At 49.4% G+C, this 21,307-nt stretch overlaps 1 long non-coding RNA gene and 1 other non-coding gene across 2 annotated transcripts in view; one reads left to right on the forward strand and one right to left on the reverse strand.

The window, feature by feature from the left end:
* The first annotated feature begins 1,021 nt into the window (after positions 1–1,021).
* The window catches only part of LOC134969605 (uncharacterized), a 118,466-nt gene continuing 98,180 nt past the window's right edge, over positions 1,022–21,307 (forward strand). The window contains exons 1-2 of the long non-coding RNA XR_010189507.1: positions 1,022–1,231; positions 1,605–1,666. This is a non-coding gene — a long non-coding RNA (uncharacterized LOC134969605). The remainder of the gene's footprint in view (positions 1,232–1,604; positions 1,667–21,307) is intronic.
* On the reverse strand, positions 5,056–5,126 carry TRNAG-GCC (transfer RNA glycine (anticodon GCC)). The gene has a single exon. It is a non-coding gene; the product is annotated as a tRNA-Gly (tRNA).

The following is a 21,307-nucleotide window of genomic DNA, read 5'->3' on the forward strand; positions in this document are numbered from 1 at the left end:
ATGGAGACCACAGACACTCCACACACACACAGGGGAGGACAGACAAGAGTTTTACCCCCAAGAATGGCAGGAGAGACACAGAGATTGGAGCCAACCCACACACAGCGCTTTTAAGGTAAAGAGAGACCCCCTACCAGCGCTGACTGTGCACCTTAATAGGTTACACAGTCTTTATGCAGCCTCCCCCATCCTCCCACCTTCTACAACCCCCTGGTACAGTAAGAGATAGCTGGAGTTGCTGTGGAGGGACTTGCTCTTCCTGGACATCGCTGTGCAGGCAGGAAAATGGCACTGAACGCTGCTGGGTCCGCTCTGGGGAGAAGCCCCGCCCCCAAAAGAGCGCTGTCTTCCCCTCTTCACAAGGATTATACTCAGTGCTTAAAGTGGGCCGGAACGGGGCGGAACTGCGTTCCGTCACTTCAAATTGAAGGCGGAACCAGTTCCGCCTCCGTCCGGCCACTAGCGTCTGCTCAGTGTACTTGGAAACTTGCAGCAGCCGCCAGCCAATCCTGGCTCATGGGCGGACCGGCTGCCAATAAAAAGAAAGCAAGGCTTTTTTAAAAAAAAAAGTGGGTGAGCATGTGAGCCAATCATGGCTCGCGCACCGCCAGCCAATGAGAAGCTGCCTAGTGGCACCTTCTCATTGGCTGGCGGTCCGCTAGCCGTGATTGGTGCACAATCGGCGCCATAATCAGATTCAAAGAGCGGCCTCTTCTTTTGATCAGCAGCCGGTCCGCAGGAATGGCTGACGGCTGCAGACAACGTCAAACCTCACTACAGCTGGGACCCACTGACGCACACTGCTACTCCTCTGTCCCACTGACAGAGGTGTACTCCGTCCTCTCTCCCGCGTCTAGCAGTCCCCGGATAGCCGCCTCCCTCCAGTGCAGTGCCTCCGGCTGTCCCCATCCCTATGATGCCGGTGGACAGCACATTTCACAGTTCAAGCTTGAGGCTTCTCTCACAAATAAATAAACAATAATCATTGCACTGCGATGCAGGAGGACTGCCAGGCAGACCCATCGCAGTGCACCGATTATTGTTTATTTATTTGTGAGAGAAGCCTCAAGCTTGAACTGTGATCTGTGCTGCCGCGGCACAGCTCCGTGCAGCCCTTTCATTTCCCAAGCAGTGCAGGGGACACTCACTGCACTACTCCTCGGCAGGAACTCCCGTCTTCCTCGGCTCCAGTCCACAGCTGCCAGTGCCTCCCATAATTACACTTACACAGGTCAGATGTGAGCTGCTGCTGTCCCTGGGGAAGGAGGGAGAATGGGAGTGTGTGTGTACTATCTGCAGTCCCAGCATATGTGTGTGTGTGTCATTTGCAGTCCTATTGTGTATGTGTGTGGGAGAGGGGGGGGGGAATGAGCATGTGTGTAATGTATTCTGCAGTTTAAGTGTCTGTGAGTGTGTGGGGGGGACAGTCTGCGGTCCCAGTGTGTGTTTGTAATTTGCAGTCATGGTGTGGTGGGGCAGACTGCAGTCCCAGTGTGTGTGTGTATGTACAGTCTGCAGTCCCAGTGTGTGTGCGGGGGCATTTATTTATATATGACACACACACACGCCCCCCACCCTACCAAATCCTGTGTTTGCCCCTGCAGTGGACGATGAGGGTGCAGCTACAGGAGCTCGGAGTTGTTGCACTGCTGTTCGGGATCTTTCTGTGAGTACCGGGGCTGAGACCCCCTTGCTGTGTTTATATAGTGATACTGCTCTGTATGTATCCAGCTGGGGTCCCCTACCCCCATCTTGGCTGTGTATTGGGTTAACTTATATGCTTCCCAGGTTGCAGGTGTAGTTTTAGGCTGGCTCAGTTTTTTCATTAATGTTAAAGTAACAGTGATGTAATTAGGTGTAATGGAGCTGATTTTTAATTGGGGGTACTATTGTGTGACCACGCCCCTTCTTAGTGAGGCCACACCCCTTTCTGCGGCGCGCGCCTACGGCGCGCAGGTGATAGTGGAGATGAGTTCCCCCACCTCTCCAGGACCACTTTAAGCCCTGATTATACTGGCCTGAGGTAAATGATGGCTGAGATCCAAGCTTGCTGACCAGTGCAGGGTTCAGGCGCTGGCTCAGGGCGCCCCTCACATTGCTGTACTAAGTACCGCTGAGCCTCCGGAGCACAGTTAGTACTGCGCTCCCACCCTGTTGCCGCCATTTTCACACCGGCCCCCCACTTGCTAGGGGGGTCGGTGACTCACTCGCCACTGATCTTCTGGCTCTGTAAGTGGGTGGCGGCATGCTGCTGGGGTGAGCGATCCCCTGTGGCGGGGAACGATCTATCCCCTCAGGAGCTCAGTGTCCTGTCAGCGGAGATAGTGGCTCAGACCCCCGCAGGGCGGACACTACTCCACCCCCCTCCTTTACTAAAGAAGCTCTGGAGAGCTCCTCTAGCTGTGACCGGCTCCTCTGGGCACATTTTCTAAACCGAGTCTGGTAGGAGGAGCATAGAGGGAGGAGCCAGCCCACACGCTCAAACTCTTAACGTGCCAATGGCTCCTGGTGGACCCGTCTATACCCCATGGTACTAATGTAGACCCCAGCATCCTCTAGGACGTAAGAGAAAATATCTGCGTCAGGTGCAGAGCATTTAAAACATAACAAATTATCCGAGACCCCTGTGAGATATCTAAGCCTAGGAGTATAATATGCTCTGTGTAGTATTGTGTAATTAGTACAACACCTGATTATAACCTGTAGATCTATCCCTACAAACGTATTACGCCTTTAGGCAAGACTAGTTGTGATCTTTGATAAATCTAATGTGGGCGCTCACTTCACACAGCAGTGAAATGAGCAATCTACTAGATTTGGGGAAGCATTCATGCCCCCATTTTAGTTTTTACACAGTACAGCAGGCAAGTATCCTTATTTTACATATTATGGCAGGCAAGAGTCCCCATTTTACAAATTACGGCAGGCAAGAGTCCCCATTTTACACATTACAGCAGACAAGTGCCCCCATTTTACACATTATGGCAGGCAAGTGCCCCCATTTTACACATTACAGCAGGCAAGAGTCCCCATTTTACACGTTACGGCAGGCAAATGCCCCCATTTTACACATTACGGCAGGAAAGAGTCCCCATTTTACAAGTTACGGCAGGCAAGTGCCACCATTTTAACTATTACAGCAGGCAAGAGTCCCCATTTTACACGTTACGGCAGGCAAGTGCCACCATTTTACACATTACAGCAGGCAAGAGTCCCCATTTTACACATTATGGCAGGCAAGTGCCCCCATTTTACACATTACAGCAGGCAAGAGTCCCCATTTTACACGTTACGGCAGGCAAGTGCCACCATTTTACACATTACAGCAGACAAGTGTCCCCATTTTACACATTATGGCAGGCAAGTGCCCCCCTTTTACACATTACAGCAGGCAAGAGTTCTCATTTTACACATTACGGCAGGCATGAGTCCTCATTTTACACATTACAGCAGACAAGTGTCCCCATTTTACACATTATGGCAGGCAAGTGTCCCCATTTTACACATTACAGCAGGCAAGTGTCCTTATTTTACACATTACAGCAGGCAGAGTCCCCATCGAGAGAGAGATACTAATACTTACATTTTGCAGAGGCGCTTCCTGCTCTTCGGCCTACCTCTCCAGTCCCTCCTCGCGCCGGCCACCTCTCCCTCCTTGTAGCTTGGCAGTGGCTCATCCTCAGTACTCCGCTCGGGGGTGGAGTTCCACAGAATGACGCGGTTGCGTTGTGACATCACGACGCAATCGCGTCATTCCGCTAAACTCCGCCCCCAAGCGGGTTACTCTGGAAGAGGGAGGAGGTGGAAGCAAGGAGTCATGGCCCGTCCGCCGCAAGAAACAGCCCTAAATTTGCATACATACACACAGCGTACTTACAAAACACACACAGGGCATACACGTACACATAACATACACACATGCATACATACATATACACATACAGCATTATAAACACAAACAAGGCATATACACACATATGGCATGATATACACACACAGAGCATATTTATAAACACACACATATGCTCATTCTCCCCCTCTCCCCCTCTCAGCGCTATAAACAAACTGCACAGGCTGCAGTGCACAGACAGCTGCTAGCACTCCGTAAACCGGTTTCCACCCTCCCGCACTTATGCTGGTCAACACAGACGCGCGCGCTCATGAGCCGCTCCTCCCATCCGCAGTACTCCATTCGGGGGGCGGAGCTTTGTGAAATGACGCAATGGCGTTGTGACATCACGACGAAACCACGTAATATCGTGAAGCTCCGCCCCCCCGAGCAGAGTGCTGCAGACGGGAGGAGGGGGAGCAGGTAATGTAGCCGGCAGGTGTCGCTGCGGGCGACCCGTGCGATTGCACAGCTCGCCCGCCGCAAGAAACGGCACTGCACCCTCCAATCACTTAGAGCAGGCATTCCCAACCGCGGTCCTCAAGGCACACCAACAGTGCAGGTTTTAGTGATATCCAGGCTTCAGCACAGATGGTTAAAAATAACTGAGGTACTAATTAAGTCACCTGTGTTCAAGCCTGGATATCACTAAAACCAGGACTGTTAGTGTGCCTTGAGGACTGAGGTTGGGAATGCCTGACTTAGAGGGTGCATACCTCCCAACATAACCCTCTCCAGAAGGGACACAATGCTCTGCTTCTGGACTTTTCTCTTAATGTATGATTGCTGGCACCTGTGTTGAACAGGTGAATGGATAAGAAAGGTGTTTCAGCACAGGTGATGACAATCACACAGTAAGAGGGAAGTCCAGGAGCAGAGCATTGTGTCCCTTCTGGAGAGGGTTATGTTGGGAGGTATGATGGGTGTGTATATAGATTTGGTTGCAAATTGCGTTATTTAAATACTTTTAGCATCAGCATAATATTAGGGACAAGCGCAATAAATCAACTAATGTATATGTTAAGGAATTAAATTAATGCAATCACATTCCTATATTCGATTTGTTTAAAAAAAAAAAAAACATTAATAATAATTTATTAGGTACTCTAACCTAAACTTATTCAGTGTAATATTTTAGCAGTGGATTGTATAAGAAAAGATGCATTTGCATTGGCCGGGAATCGAACCCGGGCCTCCCGCGTGGCAGGCGAGAATTCTACCACTGAACCACCAATGCTCCAGCTGTCTGTAGTTCTGGGAACAGCTGGGAAATTTCTCAGCACAGCTGTCTTTCTCTCCCTGCAGTTTGTGGGGTTGCAGAGCATAGGAAAGTACAGAGAATGCATGGTGTCACAGCAGTTGTTGTTGTTCTAGGTCCAGAATACTAGCAACACCCCTACCTACAAAATGGGAGCTATAAACATATCTCAGCATACAAATAAGAAAAAGACAGCACAGATCAATAGAGGTTAATAATCTATAGGTGCATACACACGGTGAGATATTGACTATCTCCGATCATACTTGCCTACTCTCCCGGAATGGCCGGGAGGCTCCAGAAAATCGCCCTCCCGGCCCCCCGGAAGAGCAGGCAAGTCTCCCGATTCGTGGGGACCCCCCTGCCCGTCCACCCACTTAGTGTGTAAAGTGGGCGGTCCGGGCAGTTGATGACGCGATTCTTGCTGAATCGCGTCATAATAGCCACGCCCCCTGCAGTGTAATGCCGGTGATCGCGGCATTACAGAGGGGGGGTGGCTTAAAAGAGGCATCGTCATGACCCCGCACTTGCTCCACCCCCGTTCCGCCCTTTCTCCGCCCCATCCCGCCTCCGGCCCACCCCCTCCACGACGTCACAGCCTCCCCTGCCCGCCCTCTGAGCTGACCTGGCTGCTCTCTCCCGCAGAGAGCAGCTAAAATGTAGGTAAGTCTGTCTCCGATTGTGACTTTGCGATTTCCTCTGAACCACCGATATTGACTATCTTTACTTGAGATTTTGACTATGTGAGATTTTGACTACACTAAGGGGGTCACTCCGAGTTGAACGCTAGCTGCTGTTGTTCGCTGCGTAGCGATCAGTGAAAAAAACAGCTAAGCTGTGCATGCGTAGGCACCGCATTGCGCACGCAAGTCGTACGGGTACGAAGTCCTTTGTGGTTTTGCACAGGTTCTAGCGACGATTCCAATCGCACAGCCGAACGCAAGGAGATTGACAGGAAGAGGGAGTTTCTGGGTGGCAACTGACCGTTTTCTGGGAGTGTTTGGAAAAACGCAGGTGTGGCCGGACATTTGCTGGGTGGGTATCTGATGTCATTACCGTGTCACTCGTCGCAGCAATCATCGCATAGAATAAGTAACTACAGGGCTGGTCTTGTTTTGCACAGAATGTGTTGGCTGCACAGGCGTTCGCACATCTGCAAAGCGAAAATACACTCCCCCCGAGGGCGTCGACTATGCGTTTGCACGGCTGCTAAAAGTAGCTAGCGAGCGATCAACTCGGAATGAGGGCCTATGGGGGTAATTCAGAGATGATCGCAGCAGCAAATTTGTTAGCAGTTGGGCAAAACCATTTGCAGTGCAGGGGGGGCAGATATAACATTTGCAGAGAGAGTTAGATTTGGGTGTGGTGTGTTCAAACTGAAATCTAAATTGCAGTGTAAAAATAAAGCAGCCAGTATTTACCCTGCACAGAAACAAAATAACCCACCCGAATCTAACTCTCTCTGCACATGTTATACCTGCCACACCTGCAGTGCACATGGTTTTGCCCAACTGCTAATAAATTTGCTGCTGCGATCAACTCGGAATTACCCCCATGTGCACTTCAGGTGGGGCAGATGTAACATATGCAGAGAGAGTTAGATTTGGGTTGGTTATTTTGTTTCTGTGCAGGGTAAATACTCGCTGCTTTATTTTTACGCTGCAATTTAGATTTCAGTTTGAACACACCCCACCCAAATCTAACTCTCTCTGCACATGTTACATCTGCCCCCCCCTGCACTGCACATGGTTTTGCCCAACTGCTAACAAATTTGCTGCAGCGATCAACTCTGAATGACCCCCTATGGGGGTCATTCCGAGTTGTTCGCTCGCTGATGATTTTCGCAACGGAGCGATTAAGGCAAAAATGCGCATGCGCATGGTACGCAGTGCGCATGCGGTAAGTATTCTAGCACAAAACTTAGTAGATTTACTCAAGGCCGAACGAAGAATTTTCATCGTTGAAGTGATCGGAGTGTGATTGACAGAAAGTGGGTGTTTCTGGGCGGAAACTGACCGTTTTCTGGGAGTGTGCGGAAAAACGCAGGCGTGCCAGGATAAAACGCAGGAGTGTCTGGAGAAATGGGGGAGTAGCTGGCCGAACGCAGGGCGTGTTTGTGACGTCAAACCAGGAACGAAATGGGCTGAGCTGATCGCAGTGGCAGAGTAAGTCTCGAGCTACCCAGAAACTGCTAAGAATTTTCTATTCGCAATTCTGCTAATCTTTCGTTCGCAATTCTGCTAAACTAAGATACACTCCCAGAGGGCGGCGGCCTAGCGTGTGCAATGCTGCTAAAATCTGCTAGCGAGCGAACAACTCGGAATGAGGGCCAATGTACTAGATTGTACACAATATGGGGGGTAATTCAGATCTGATCGATGGGCAGCGATTTTTGCTGTCCTGCGATCAGATAGTCGCTGCCTACAGTGGGAGTATATTTTTGCTGTGCAAGTGTGCGAACGCATGTGTAGCAGAGCTGCACAAACTGATTTTGTGCAATCCCTGCGCAGCCCGGGACTCATAGGCAAACGCAGGGGGGTGGGGGGGGGGGGGGTGTTCCGGTTGCCCAAAAACCCCCCTCCTCTTGGCAAGTGGCTCAAATTATGAAAACAATAGCAATGGTATATAATACGATAACTAGAGCTACAACCACATAATGCAGTTTAAGGGACAGAGCAGAGTTGCTGCACATGCCCAGTGGTAGCATCTTCTTCTACCAAGTTTGTTGTGTGAATCCTCAATCAGTACACTGGACAAGAGAGTAGCTACCATGAAGAAAAGACAGGAGCCTTACCATGAGGTGGGAGAATATGTGCTTAAAATGCAGGACTGGTTCTATTATGTTTGTGTATTCATTTATTTATTATGGTATGTTTAATCTTTTTCCTGACCACTTATTTATATTATTTAAATGTGTGATACAACCTATACTATAGACCATCTACAGTGGTAAATATTAATACTGTATTCCATGCAGTATACATTAATGTCCAGGGTCTTTACTAGGTTCTTCTACTGCTCCCCCAGACTCCCCTGATAGCTCCAATGTTCCGCAGAGTGGGAGATTGTGTACTGCATTTGGAAACCCCCCTCTAGAAATCCTGCGTTTGCGACTGGGACTTACTCAGCCACTTCGATAAATATAAGCCTGGATTTGACATCAGGAACCCTCCCTTCAAACGTTTGGTCCCGCCTGCGTTTTTCCAGACATTCCCTGAAAAACGGTCAGCTGCCACCCACAAACGCCCTCTTCCTGTCAGTCTCCTTGCGAATACCCGTGCGAATGGATCCTTCGCACAATCCCGTCGCTGACTGACGATCCCCACTGCAGCTGTCCATTGCGCCTGCGCATTGTGGTACATATGCATTTGCAATTCAGATCCGAACGCCCGCTGTGCGAAAACGCACAGCAGCAATCAGATCTGAATGACCCCCATAGTCAAGATTGACTTGCCTGCACAGTTTATCTTTTCTTGCGATGCTAACCCCACGGGAGCGCGCATCGGTATCGCAAGCTGTGTTGCACTAACATTCCTTACGATTTTGACTATATAGTCAAAATCGTAAGGTTACATCGCACCGTGTGTATGCACCTTAAGTCAACATGTAATATAAATATGTATCTGTCGTGGTGTAGATAGAACGGGTGGTCTTCAGGTTGCCGGCGGCCGGGCTCCCGGCAATCACCATACCGGCACCGGAATCCCGACTGCCGACATACCGACATCTTTTCTCACTCTTGGGGGTCCACGACCCCCCTGAAGGGAGAATAGATAGCGTGGCGCGCGCGCCACCGTGCCCGCAGTGTGGTGAGTGCAGTGAGCCTGCAAGGGGCTCATTTGCGCTCGCCCAGCTGTCGGTATGTCGGCAGTTGGGATTCCGGCGCCAGTATGCTGGTAGCCGGGACCCCGACCGCCGGCAAACCATACTACACCCGATAGAACAGAGCAATGTCCTGCAGATCTGTAGAGGGAATACACACAAATGATCGGCAGACAGGATGCCGGGTGTCACTATACCGACAGCGCCATCCTGTCTGTCGGAATGCCGGCAGCGAGTCCCCTCTCGGGCTTGCCACGCTTCATGCCCGCTGGCTCGCTTCGCTGCCACAGGTTACTTTCCCAGTTGGTTGGTGGACACACCAACCAAGTGGGAATTCCCGACGTGTGTCGGGATTCCAGACGGCGGCATTTCTCCGGCTGTCGGGATTCCGGTGTGGGTCTCCTGAAGCCAGCCTCCTGACAGTCAGTATATTAACGGCATCCCCTCTAGAGAGGTCAGTAATGTAATAATCTGCACTATATATCACTAAGTACCTGGCAGAAGGTAGATGGAACAGAGCAATGTCCTGCAGATCTCGAGAAAGGTAGTAATACAATAATCTGCGACGCAGATTCTGCGTAATATATCACTGTAACTGGTAGGAGGTAGGTGGTAGAGAGCAATGTTCTTCAGATCTCTAGACAGGTCCGTAATGTAATAATATGCAGCATATAAATTATATCTGTGTATCTATCAAAAGACAGATGGGGCAGAGCAATGTTCTGCAGGTATCTAGTGAGGTTAGTAATGTAATAATCTGCAGAATGGGATCCGGTCTCTAGGTCGACAAGACTTAGGTCGACAGTATCTAGGTCGACCACTATTGCTCGTCAGTAAGTAGGCCAACATGGTTTCTAGGTCGACATGTACCAGGTCGACTTGACAAAAGGTCGACATGAGTTTTTCACTTTTTTAAAAACTTTTTTTACGTTTCATACTTTACGATCCACCTGGGCTACAGTTGGGAATGGTAACCTGTGCAGAGCGCAGCGGCAGCGGAGCGAGGCACCTTGCCCGAACGCTCGCCATGCGAGGGGACACGGTGCACAAATTGGGGTTCCCCGTCACTCTACGAAGAAAACAACACCAAAAAAAAAGTTAAAAACTCATGTTGACATTTTTTCAGGTCAACATAGTACATGTCGACCTAGAGTCCCTGTCGACCTAGAACCATGTCGACCTACTTACTGTCGACCAATAGTGGTCGACCTAGACACTGTCGACCTAAGTCTATTCTATCTAACGTACCACACCCCTGCAGAATATATCACTATCTGTCTGTTAGGAGGTAGGTGGTACAGAGCAATGTTCTGCAGATCTCTAGAGGGGTCAGTAATGTAATAATATGCAGCATATAAATGATCACTATGTATGTATCTATCAAAAGATAGATGGGGCAGAGCAATGTTCTGCAGGTACGTATCTAGTGAGGTTAGTAATGTAATAATCTGCAGAATATATCACTATCTGTCTATCAGGAGGTAGGTGGTACAGAGCAACGTTCTGCAGATCTCATAATATGCAGAATATAAATTATCACTATGTGTCTGTTAGGGGGTAGATGGAACAGAGCAATGTTCTGCAGGTCTCTAGAGAGGTCAGTAATGTAATCATATGCAGAATATATCACTATGGCCCAGATTTATCAAGCATGGTGATAAAGTACCAACCAAACAGCTCCTGTCATTTTTGAAACATAGCCTGTGACATGACAGTTGGGAGCTGATTGGTTGGTACTTTATCAGCGTGCAATTTATCACTCTCCAAGGCTTGATAAATCTGGGCCATACAGTGTTTGTAAGGGGGTAGATGGAACAGAACAGGGGCCCTCATTCCGAGTTGATCGCTCGCTAGCTGCTTTTAGCAGCATTACAAATGCTAGGCCGCCGCCCTCTGGGAGTGTATCTTAGCTTAGCAGAAGTGCAACCGAAAGTTGCACTGAGAGTATCTGTGGCTGAGAACACACTGAACGCTGGAAGCACTGAGAGTCTCTGTGGCTGAGAACACACTGAACGCTGGAAGCACTGAGAGTCTCTGTGGCTGAGAACACACTGAACGCTGGAAGCACTGAGAGTCTCTGTGGCTGAGAACACATTGAACACTGAAAGCACTGAGAGTCTCTGTGGCTGAGAACACATTGAACGCTGGAAGCACTGAGAGTCTCTGTGGCTGAGAACACATTGAACGCTGGAAGCACTGAGAGTCTCTGTGGCTGAGAACACATTGAACGCTGGAAGCACTGAGAGTCTCTGTGGCTGAGAACACACTGAACGCTGGAAGCACTGAGAGTCTCTGTGGCTGAGAACACATTGAACGCTGGAAGCACTGAGAGTCTCTGTGGCTGAGAACACACTGAACGCTGGGAGCACTGAGAGTCTCTGTGGCTGAGAACACATTGAATGTTGGAAGCACTGAGAGTCTCTGTGGCTGAGAACACACTGAACGCTGGGAGCACTGAGAGTCTCTGTGGCTGAGAACACATTGAATGCTGGAAGCACTGAGAGTCTCTGTGGCTGAGAACACATTGAATGTTGGAAGCACTGAGAGTCTCTGTGGCTGAGAACACACTGAACGCTGGGAGCACTGAGAGTCTCTGTGGCAGAGAACACATTGAATGCTGGAAGCACTGAGAGTCTCTGTGGCTGAGAACACACTGAACGCTGGAAGCACTGAGTCTCTGGCTGAGAACACACTGAACGCTGGAAGCACTGAGAGTCTCTGTGGCTGAGAACACACTGAACGCTGGAAGCACTGAGAGTCTCTGTGGCTGAGAACACACTGAACGCTGGAAGCACTGAGAGTCTCTGTGGCTGAGAACACACTGAACGCTGGAAGCACTGAGAGTATCTGAGGCTGAGAACACACTGAACGCTGGAAGCACTGAGAGTCTCTGTGGCTGAGAACACACTGAACGCTGGAAGCACTGAGAGTCTCTGGCTGAGAACACACTGAACGCTGGAAGCACTGAGAGTCTCTGTGGCTGAGAACACATTGAACGCTGGAAGCACTGGAGTCTCTGTGGCTGAGAACACACTGAACGCTGGAAGCACTGAGGGACGTGAGCCTGGGGGTAGCAAAATAGCGACGACACTCAGGCGCCGGAGATTTGCCCGGCATCTCCTTTTGAATTTCCCTCTCAGTTTCTATTGGCAGCTGCGGTCACGTGACGGCCGACACTAATCACTGGCCCACTCCCGTCATGTAACCGCCGGGAACAATGGTGGCGCCCACGGGACAAGCAGCAGGGACCCTTCCTCCGCCTGAGCGCTGAGTCCAGTGGCCCCCACACGTGGCCCAGCAACGGAGCACACAGCGGAGCGGTAAGCGCGGAGGCCACCGCTGTCCATCTGTGACAGCAATGTTCCGCATATCGGGCCTAATTCTGAGTTGATCGCGGCAGCAAATTTGGGCAAAACCATGTGCACTGCAGGGGAGGCAGATTTAACATGTGCAGAAAGAGTTAAGGCCCCCATCCACTAGTCCGATTTGGACAGTTTTCTTCAGATTTCGACGCATCTGACCGTCAAATCTGAAGAAAAATGTCACATCGGATGGCTCTTCCGATCCGATGCGCACTCCCGTGTCAGATTTGTCTGAACTACAAATCTCTGAGGCTGCCCCAACTATTTATCGGAATCTGAAGAAATCAGGTGCACATCGGATTGTTTTTTTTTCTTCAGATGTATCTGATCAGATTCATCTGAAGCGTCACTTGACTGGCATCTCCCTGGCCACTCCCACCCACCAAGAGGGGGAACAGCGGCAGCAGCAGCATCAGATCAATCGCATGTAGCATGTGTGCATCAGATATATCTGATGCGATCTGACACATGATAGATCGCATCAGATACATCTGAAGTGAATGTAGTGAAAATTAAGCCCAGGGTCAGATCCGATTCCCGGGAAGCTCCCGGGAGAGCTCAAGAGAAATCTGATGAGATCTGCAGTTCAGACAAGTCTGAGTAGTGGATGGCCACCTTTAGATTTGGGTGTGGTGTGTTCAAACTGAAATCTAAATTGCAGTGTAAAAATAAAGCATCCAGTATTTACCCTGCACAGAAACAAAATAACCCACCCAAATCTAACTCTCTCTGCACATGTTATATCTGCCTCCCCTGCAGTGCACATGGTTTTGCCCAACTGCTAACAAAGTTCCTGCTGCGATCAACTTAGAATTACCCCCATCCTTAGAAAGGTCAGTAATGTAACAATCTACAGAATGACCCTCATTCCGAGTTGTTCGCTCGCAAGCTGCTTTTAGCAGATTTACTCACGCTAAGCCGCCGCCTACTGGGAGTGAATCTTAACTTCTTAAAATTGCAAACGACGTATTCGCAATATTGCGATTACACCTCTCTTAGCAGTTTCTGAGTAGCTCCAGACTTACTCGGCATCTGCGATCAGTTCAGTGCTTGTCGTTCCTGGTTTGACGTCACAAACACACCCAGCGTTCGCTCAGACTCTCCTCCGTTTCTCCAGCCACTCCCGCGTTTTTCCGCACACACCCATAAAACGGCCAGTTTCCGCCCAGTAACACCCACTTCCTGTCAATCACACTACGATCACCAGAACGATGAAAAAGCCGTGAGTAAAATTCCTAACTGCATAGCAAATTTACTTGGCGCAGTCGCACTGCGGACATTGCGCATGCGCACTAAGCGGAAAATCGCTGCGATGCGAAAAAAAATACTGAGCGAACAACTCGGAATGACCCCCAATATGTACAAGTTATGGGTTAAATGGATCAAAGCAATATTCTGCAGATCACTAGAGAGATCACTAATTGCTAGTCTGATTATTTGCAGGAGGGAATGGTACGGTGGGCTCAGTTGTCTTGTAGTCATGGGGACACACTCTGTAAGGGAGGAAATATAAGGTTTTGGATACTAGAAGCAGGGGCGGGGCCCGTGTGCAGACTCCGGGTGGGCCCCCTCCTCTCCACGGCACCGTAGGCTCCGACATTGTGCCAGAGCCTACTGTACTGCGCAAGAGCAGGTCTCCGGAAACATGGCGCCCGCCATATTCTGGAGACAAAATTCAAACTGTGCATGCGCAGCGGCCATTTTGGAGGGGATTTTTTTGCGCAACGGATGCAGCTGCAGCGTTCGATGCGGGACTCCGGAGAGGTGAGTACTAAAATTATGGGTGCAATGTGTGCGGAGTGGGCCCCCCCCTGGACATAGGGGCCCGTGTGCACCGCACAAATTGCCCCTATGATAGAAACGTCAATTAGTACAAGCTTATATGAGGATAAGATTAATGCTATATATCAGCTCTGTGTTTATAACGTTGGTTCCCTTCTTGATCACTCTGGCAATTAACTTTCACAATTGCGGTAAAGTAAATCAGTTATTCGATGAAAGGGGTCATAAAAATAGCACCAGCTTCCAACTTTATTTATTGGACAGGAACATAAAAGGGGATGGGAAGGGCTGGTGCTCTCTGTACTGAGCAGGAAACCTGGGCCCTCATTCCGAGTTGATCGCTCGCAAGGCGAATTTAGCAGAGTTGCTCACGCTAAGCCTACGCCTACTGGGAGTGTATCTTAGCTTCTTAAAATTGCGACGGATGTATTCGCAATATTGCGATTACAAACTACTTAGCAGAGCGAAGAAAAAGCCGTGAGTAAAAATACTATCTTCATTGTAAAATTACTTGGCGCAGTCGCAGTGCGAATATTGCGCATGCGTACTAAGCGGAATTTCACTGCGATGCGAAGAAAATTACCGAGCGAACGACTCGGAATGAGGGCCCTTATGTAGTATCAGGGAGTTATCTGAATGCCAGGGCGGCTCTGGAAGGTAACCATGGATATATTATCTCCACGGCTCTCCTCACTCGTACCTCAAACTGTCTTTCTGCTATCTCTTCCTGGATGTCTCAGCGCTTTCTTAAACTCAACATGTCTAAGACTGAGCTGATCATCTTCCCACCCTCCCGCACAGCCTCACCTCCCACAATCTCATTATCCATTGATGGCACAACTATCTCCCCTAGCCCCCAAGTACGCTGTCTTGGCGTAATCCTTGACTCCTCCCTCTCCTTCAAACCACACATTCAGCACCTCTCACAAACCTGTCATTTTCATCTCAAAAACATTTCTAGAATCAGACCTTTTCTCACACAGGATGCCACTAAGATCATTATTCACTCACTGATTATTTCCAGACTGGACTACTGTAATCTCCTCTTAACTGGCCTCCCTGACAATCACCTCTCCCCACTCCAATCTATCCTCAATGCTGCTGCCCGGCTCATCTTCCTCACCAAACGCACTACGTCTACCTCCCCCCTCCTACAGGCCCTCCACTGGCTTCCCTTCCCTTTCAGAATCCAATTCAAACTTCTCACACTCACTTACAAAGCACTCACCCACTCCTCTCCCATCTACATCTCTGACCTTATCTCCCTTTACTCTCCCACCCGTCCTCTTCGCTCTGCTAATGCACGCCGTCTCTCCTGTCTTCTGATTACTTCCTCCCACTCCTATCTCCAAGATTTTTCACGTGCTGCTCCATTTCTCTGGAATTCTTTACCTCTCCCCCTCAGACTCTCCACCTCTCTACAAAACTTCAAACGGGCTCTTAAGACCCATTTCTTTACCAAACGTAGCCAAATCTCAACATAACCCTCTGTTCCACGCTCTCTATGTACCCCATCTGTGTCATCCCTGTCTGTCTACCCCTCCCCTTAGAATGTAAGCTCTCACGAGTAGGGCCCTCTTCCCTCATGTGCTTATACTTTTCTTACTTTAATAATCCTCAACCGCCCAGATCCCACAGTTTTTTGACCACCTGGAACTTATCTCTATGTTTACTGGTGTAGTTATGCTTAGCTGCCCTGTACTTGTCCTATATTGTATTCAACTGTAAGTCACTGTTTTCCTATTTTTTATGTGCATTTGTACTCTGTAATCGGGCGCTGCAGAACCCTTGTGGCGCCATATAAATAAAGGATAATAATAATAATAATAATAATTATCATGTAGAAGTAGTGTGCCACTGAGTGGACATATCCAGTATTGCACTGCATGAGTTCTATTATATCAGTCTTGCACTGACCAGGTTCTCATAGGACTTACAGGGACATAAATACCTGCATAGGAGCGTGTGGAAAGGGCCCTACACATTTAACGATCCGCCGCCGAGCTGCCCGACGGCGGATATGGCCAACGGGCGACCCGGCGGCGCGCGCGGGGGAAGGGGGGGCAGTGTCCCCCCGTCAGACGGCTCCGTAGTAGTGCAGGCAAATATGGACGAGATCGTCCATATTGGCCTGCATGCACAGCCGACGGGGCACCAGCGATGAACGAGCGCGGGGCCGCGCATCATTTATCGCTTGTGCCTCCACACTCAAAGATATGAACGGTATCTCATTCAATAATGAACGAGATTGTTCATATCTTTGAGAATTATCACCCAGTGTGTAGGGCCTTTTACTGCTATGAAATCTGGCAGTTCGGCAGTGGAGGGCCCACAGCAAAATGAGGAGGAGGGCACCGCACATGCGTAGGGATTGGAAGACCAGGGCAGGTGGCTCGGAGGGTGGCCTGGTATTTCTGGGTCCTTTCATCTCTGGGCCCCGTAAAGTGGTGGCAATTCTGCCAGTGGTTGTGGCCTCCTGAATTCTTAGTGAGTAAGATACTGCGGTGTGGTCCCCTTCAGAATGTGGCCATTGTGCCATATAGTTGATAATTACGCTCCCAGTGACAGTTATAGCATATATCTGTTACAGGCATTCTATGTAATCCCTGAACTGCCTTACGACAATCATGAAATAGAAATATTCTGTGCAATACAAGGAAATTGCACATGTTCCAAATTCGCTCTGCGCAACCCAATCTCCTCCTAGTTCATGAATAGCGTTTGGATTGATGGATTCCACATACTCTGTAATATACATTAAGCACTGGATGGACAAGTTTGGCAGATGATCAGAAGAAGCCTCTTCGTCAGAGACTACAAATGATCAGAGGAGCTTTACGACGGACAGTTTCTCGGGAAACCGTTCCAATCATAATAGAATTATGGCCCGTTTTGTCAATCTCAATCAGCGAGATTGCATCTTAGTCATTTCTTAAGAAAGTGGACCTCAATTGTGGCATTAAATGTCATCAACCTCACACATAATTAATGTGCCATTCAGGACTAGATAATCCTGACACAAAATTCATAGCTGCAAATTTAGCATAGAACTTAAAGAGGATGTAATAAGCAAGGCTGTTTCTAGCCAATTTGGCTCCCAGTGCGAGATTTAAAAATGCGCCTCCCCCCCATGACATGAAAAAAAAAATGCGATCCCCCCCCTTAGCTAAAAGAAAACAACAACAAAACTTGCACGCGCCGCAGCCGCGCAAGGGGGGCATGGCCTAATTTTGATGGGCGTGGCCCCGTCTGAAAAGACCACCTCACACCTCAGTATTTGACCCTGTACCAACAGATCACGCCCACCATAGGAAAAAAAATTCTACCATATTAAGCCCCACACAGTAATGCCCCCTGCACCATATTATGCCACACACCGCAATGCCCTTGATACATTAAATCCCCACATTACGGCAGGCAAGAGTCCCCATTTTACACATTATGGCAGGCAAGACTCCCCACTTTATACATCACGGCAGGCAAGAGTCCCCATTTTATACATCACGGCAGGCAAGAGTCCCCATTTTATACATCATGGCAGGCAAGAGTCCCCATTTTACAAATCACGTCAGGCAAGAGTCCCCTATTTACACATTACGTCAGACAAGAGTCCCCTTTTTACACATTACGGCAGGCAAGAGTCCCCTAATTACACATTACGGCAGACAAGAGTCCCTTTCTTACACATTACGGCAGGCAAGAGTCCCCTTTTTACACATTACGGCAGGCAAAAGTCCCCATTTTATACATTATGGTAGGCAAGTGTCCCCTTTTTACACATTATGACAGGCAAGTGTCCCCTTTTTACAGAGAGAGAGAGAGAGAAGGAAAGAAAGAAAGATTCCCGCTCTTCGGGCCACCTCACCAGTCGCTCCTCGCGCCGGCCGCCTCTCCCTCTTTTTAGCTACGCTCCCCCTCCTCCTCAGTACTCCGCTTGGGGGGGGGGCGGAGTTTCGTGGGATGACGCGGTTACGTCGTGACGTCATGACGCAACCGCATCATTCCATGAAACTCCACCCCCCGAGCTGGGTATTCGGGGAGAGGGAGGAGGGGGAAGCCATGGAGCCACAGTCAGTGCCGCGGCGGGCGCCCCGTGCGATTGCACGGCTCGCCCGCCCCAAGAAACGGCCCTGGCAATAAGAAAAACTTATTGTGGAAAACAGTGTTTAAATATTCTTGTCTGTTAAATAACATTAGCGACAGTGACATTTGTAATGGTGCCCACACACGGTGCTATTTGTGCTAGGTGCGATTTGAGCCTATACAATGTGTGCTATGCGATTTGGACTAAGTGGGTATGCTATTTGAACTACATCCAATTATGAATACACTACAATGTACTATGGGGGGTCATTCCGAGTTGATCGCACATAGCAACTTTTTGCTGATCGTGTGATCAACTAGACGCCGCCTATGGGGGAGTGTATTTTAGCATAGCAGGGCTGCGATCGCTTGTGCAGCCCTGCTATGCTAAAAAAGTTTTGTGCAGAACAAGACCAGCCCTGCAGTTACTTACCCTTTACAATGGATCCAGCGATGAAGGTCCCGGAATTGACGTCAGACAACCGCCCTCCAAACGCCTGGACACGCCTGCGTTCGGATCTCCACACCCGGGAAAATGGTGAGTATCTGCCCCAGAATGCCTTCCTCCTGTCACTCTTCTTGCGATCGTGCTGACGATCACTTTCTTCTTTCTTCTGGCCGTTGCCCGGCGACGGTTGTCACTGGGCAACGCCGTGCATGCGCATTTCTGACCCAGTCGCACCGCAGTGATGAACCGCTGCATGCGAACGGGTCGGAATGACCCCCTACATGCGATGTAGTACAAAAATACCTGCCTGCACATACTATTTTGCCTTGAGATATGGACTAGACGGGAGCGCGCATCGCATCGTAAGAGACAATACACACGGTGCGATTTGAACTAGACGCAATGCTATTTGAACTAAAAAAATAAGATTTTACTCACCGGTAAATCTATTTCTCGTAGTCCGTAGTGGATGCTGGGAACTCCGAAAGGACCATGGGGAATAGCGGCTCCGCAGGAGACTGAGCACAACTAAAGAAAGCTTTTAGGTCACCTGGTGTGCACTGGCTCCTCCCACTATGACCCTCCTCCAAGCCTCCGTTAGGACACTGTGCCCGGACGAGCTGACATAATAAGGAAGGATTTTGAATCCCGGGTAAGACTCATACCAGCCACACCAATCACACCGTATAACTCGTGATACTATACCCAGTTTAACAGTATGAAAACAACTGAGCCTCTCAACAGATGGCTCAACAATAACCCTTTAGTTAACAATAACTATGTACAAGTATTGCAGACAATCCGCACTTGGGATGGGCGCCCAGCATCCACTACGGACTACGAGAAATAGATTTACTGGTGAGTAAAATCTTATTTTCTCTGACGTCCTAGTGGATGCTGGGAACTCCGAAAGGACCATGGGGATTATACCAAAGCTCCCAAACGGGCGGGAGAGTGCGGATGACTCTGCAGCACCGAATGAGAAAACTCAAGGTCCTCCTCAGCCAGGGTATCAAATTTGTAGAATTTTGCAAACGTGTTTGCCCCTGACCAAGTAGCAGCTCGGCAAAGTTGTAAAGCCGAGACCTCTCGGGCAGCCGCCCAAGATGAGCCCACCTTCCTTGTGGAATGGGCTTTTACTGATTTAGGATGCGGCAGTCCAGCCGCAGAATGCGCCTGCTGAATTGTGCTACAAATCCAGCGAGCAATAGTCTGCTTAGAAGCAGGAGCACCCAGTTTGTTGGGTGCATACAGGATAAATAGCGAGTCAGTTTTCCTGACTCTAGCCGTCCTGGAAACATACATTTTCAAGGCCCTGACTACGTCCAGTAACTTGGAATCCTCCAAGTCCCTAGTAGCCGCAGGCACCACAATAGGTTGGTTCAAGTGAAAAGCTGATACCACCTTAGGGAGAAACTGGGGACGAGTCCTCAATTCCGCCCTATCCATATGGAAAATCAGAAAAGGGCTTTTACATGACAAAGCTGCCAATTCTGACACACGCCTGGCTGAAGCCAAGGCCAATAACATGACCACTTTCCACGTGAGATATTTTAGATCCACGGTTTTAAGTGGCTCAAACCAATGTGATTTTAAGAAACTCAACACCACGTTGAGATCCCAAGGTGCCACTGGAGGCACAAACGGGGGCTGAATATGCAGCACTCCTTTCACAAACGTCTGAACTTCAGTTAGTGAAGCTAGTTCTTTCTGGAAGAAAATCGACAGAGCCGAGATCTGTACCTTAATGGAGCCTAATTTCAGGCCCATAGTCACTCCTGCTTGTAGGAAATGCAGAAATCGACCTAGTTGAAATTCCTCTGTTGGGGCCTTTTTGGCCTCACACCAAGCAACATATTTCCGCCATATGCGGTGATAATGCTTTGCAGTTACATCTTTCCTGGCTTTAATCAGCGTAGGAATGACTTCCTCCGGAATGCCCTTTTCCTTCAGGATCCGGCGTTCAACCGCCATGCCGTCAAACGCAGCCGCGGTAAGTCTTGGAACAGACAGGGCCCCTGCTGCAGCAGGTCCTGTCTGAGCGGCAGAGGCCATGGGTCCTCTGAGATCATCTCTTGAAGTTCCGGGTACCACGCTCGTCTTGGCCAATCCGGAACCACGAGTATTGTTCTTACTCCTCGTTTTCTTATTATTCTCAGTACCCTTGGTATGAGAGGCAGAGGAGGGAACACATAAACTGACTGGTACACCCACGGTGTCACTAGAGCGTCCACAGCTATCGCCTGAGGGTCCCTTGACCTGGCGCAATATCTCTCTAGTTTTTTGTTTAGGCGGGACGCCATCATGTCCACCTGTGGCCGTTCCCATCGATTTACAATCAGCGTGAAGACTTCTGGATGAAGTCCCCACTCTCCCGGGTGGAGGTCGTGCCTGCTGAGAAAGTCTGCTTCCCAGTTGTCCACTCCCGGAATGAACACTGCTGACAGTGCTAGTACGTGATTTTCCGCCCATCGGAGAATCCTTGTGGCTTCTGCCATTGCCATCCTGCTTCTTGTGCCGCCCTGTCGATTTACATGGGCGACTGCCGTGATGTTGTCTGACTGGATCAGTACCGGCTGGTGTAGAAGCAGGGATTTTGCCTGACTTAGGGCATTGTAAATGGCCCTTAGTTCCAAAATATTTATTAGGCGATGCATCTGAAG

This window comes from Pseudophryne corroboree, chromosome 11, assembly GCF_028390025.1.
Source record: "Pseudophryne corroboree isolate aPseCor3 chromosome 11, aPseCor3.hap2, whole genome shotgun sequence".
NCBI lineage: Eukaryota > Metazoa > Chordata > Amphibia > Anura > Myobatrachidae > Pseudophryne > Pseudophryne corroboree.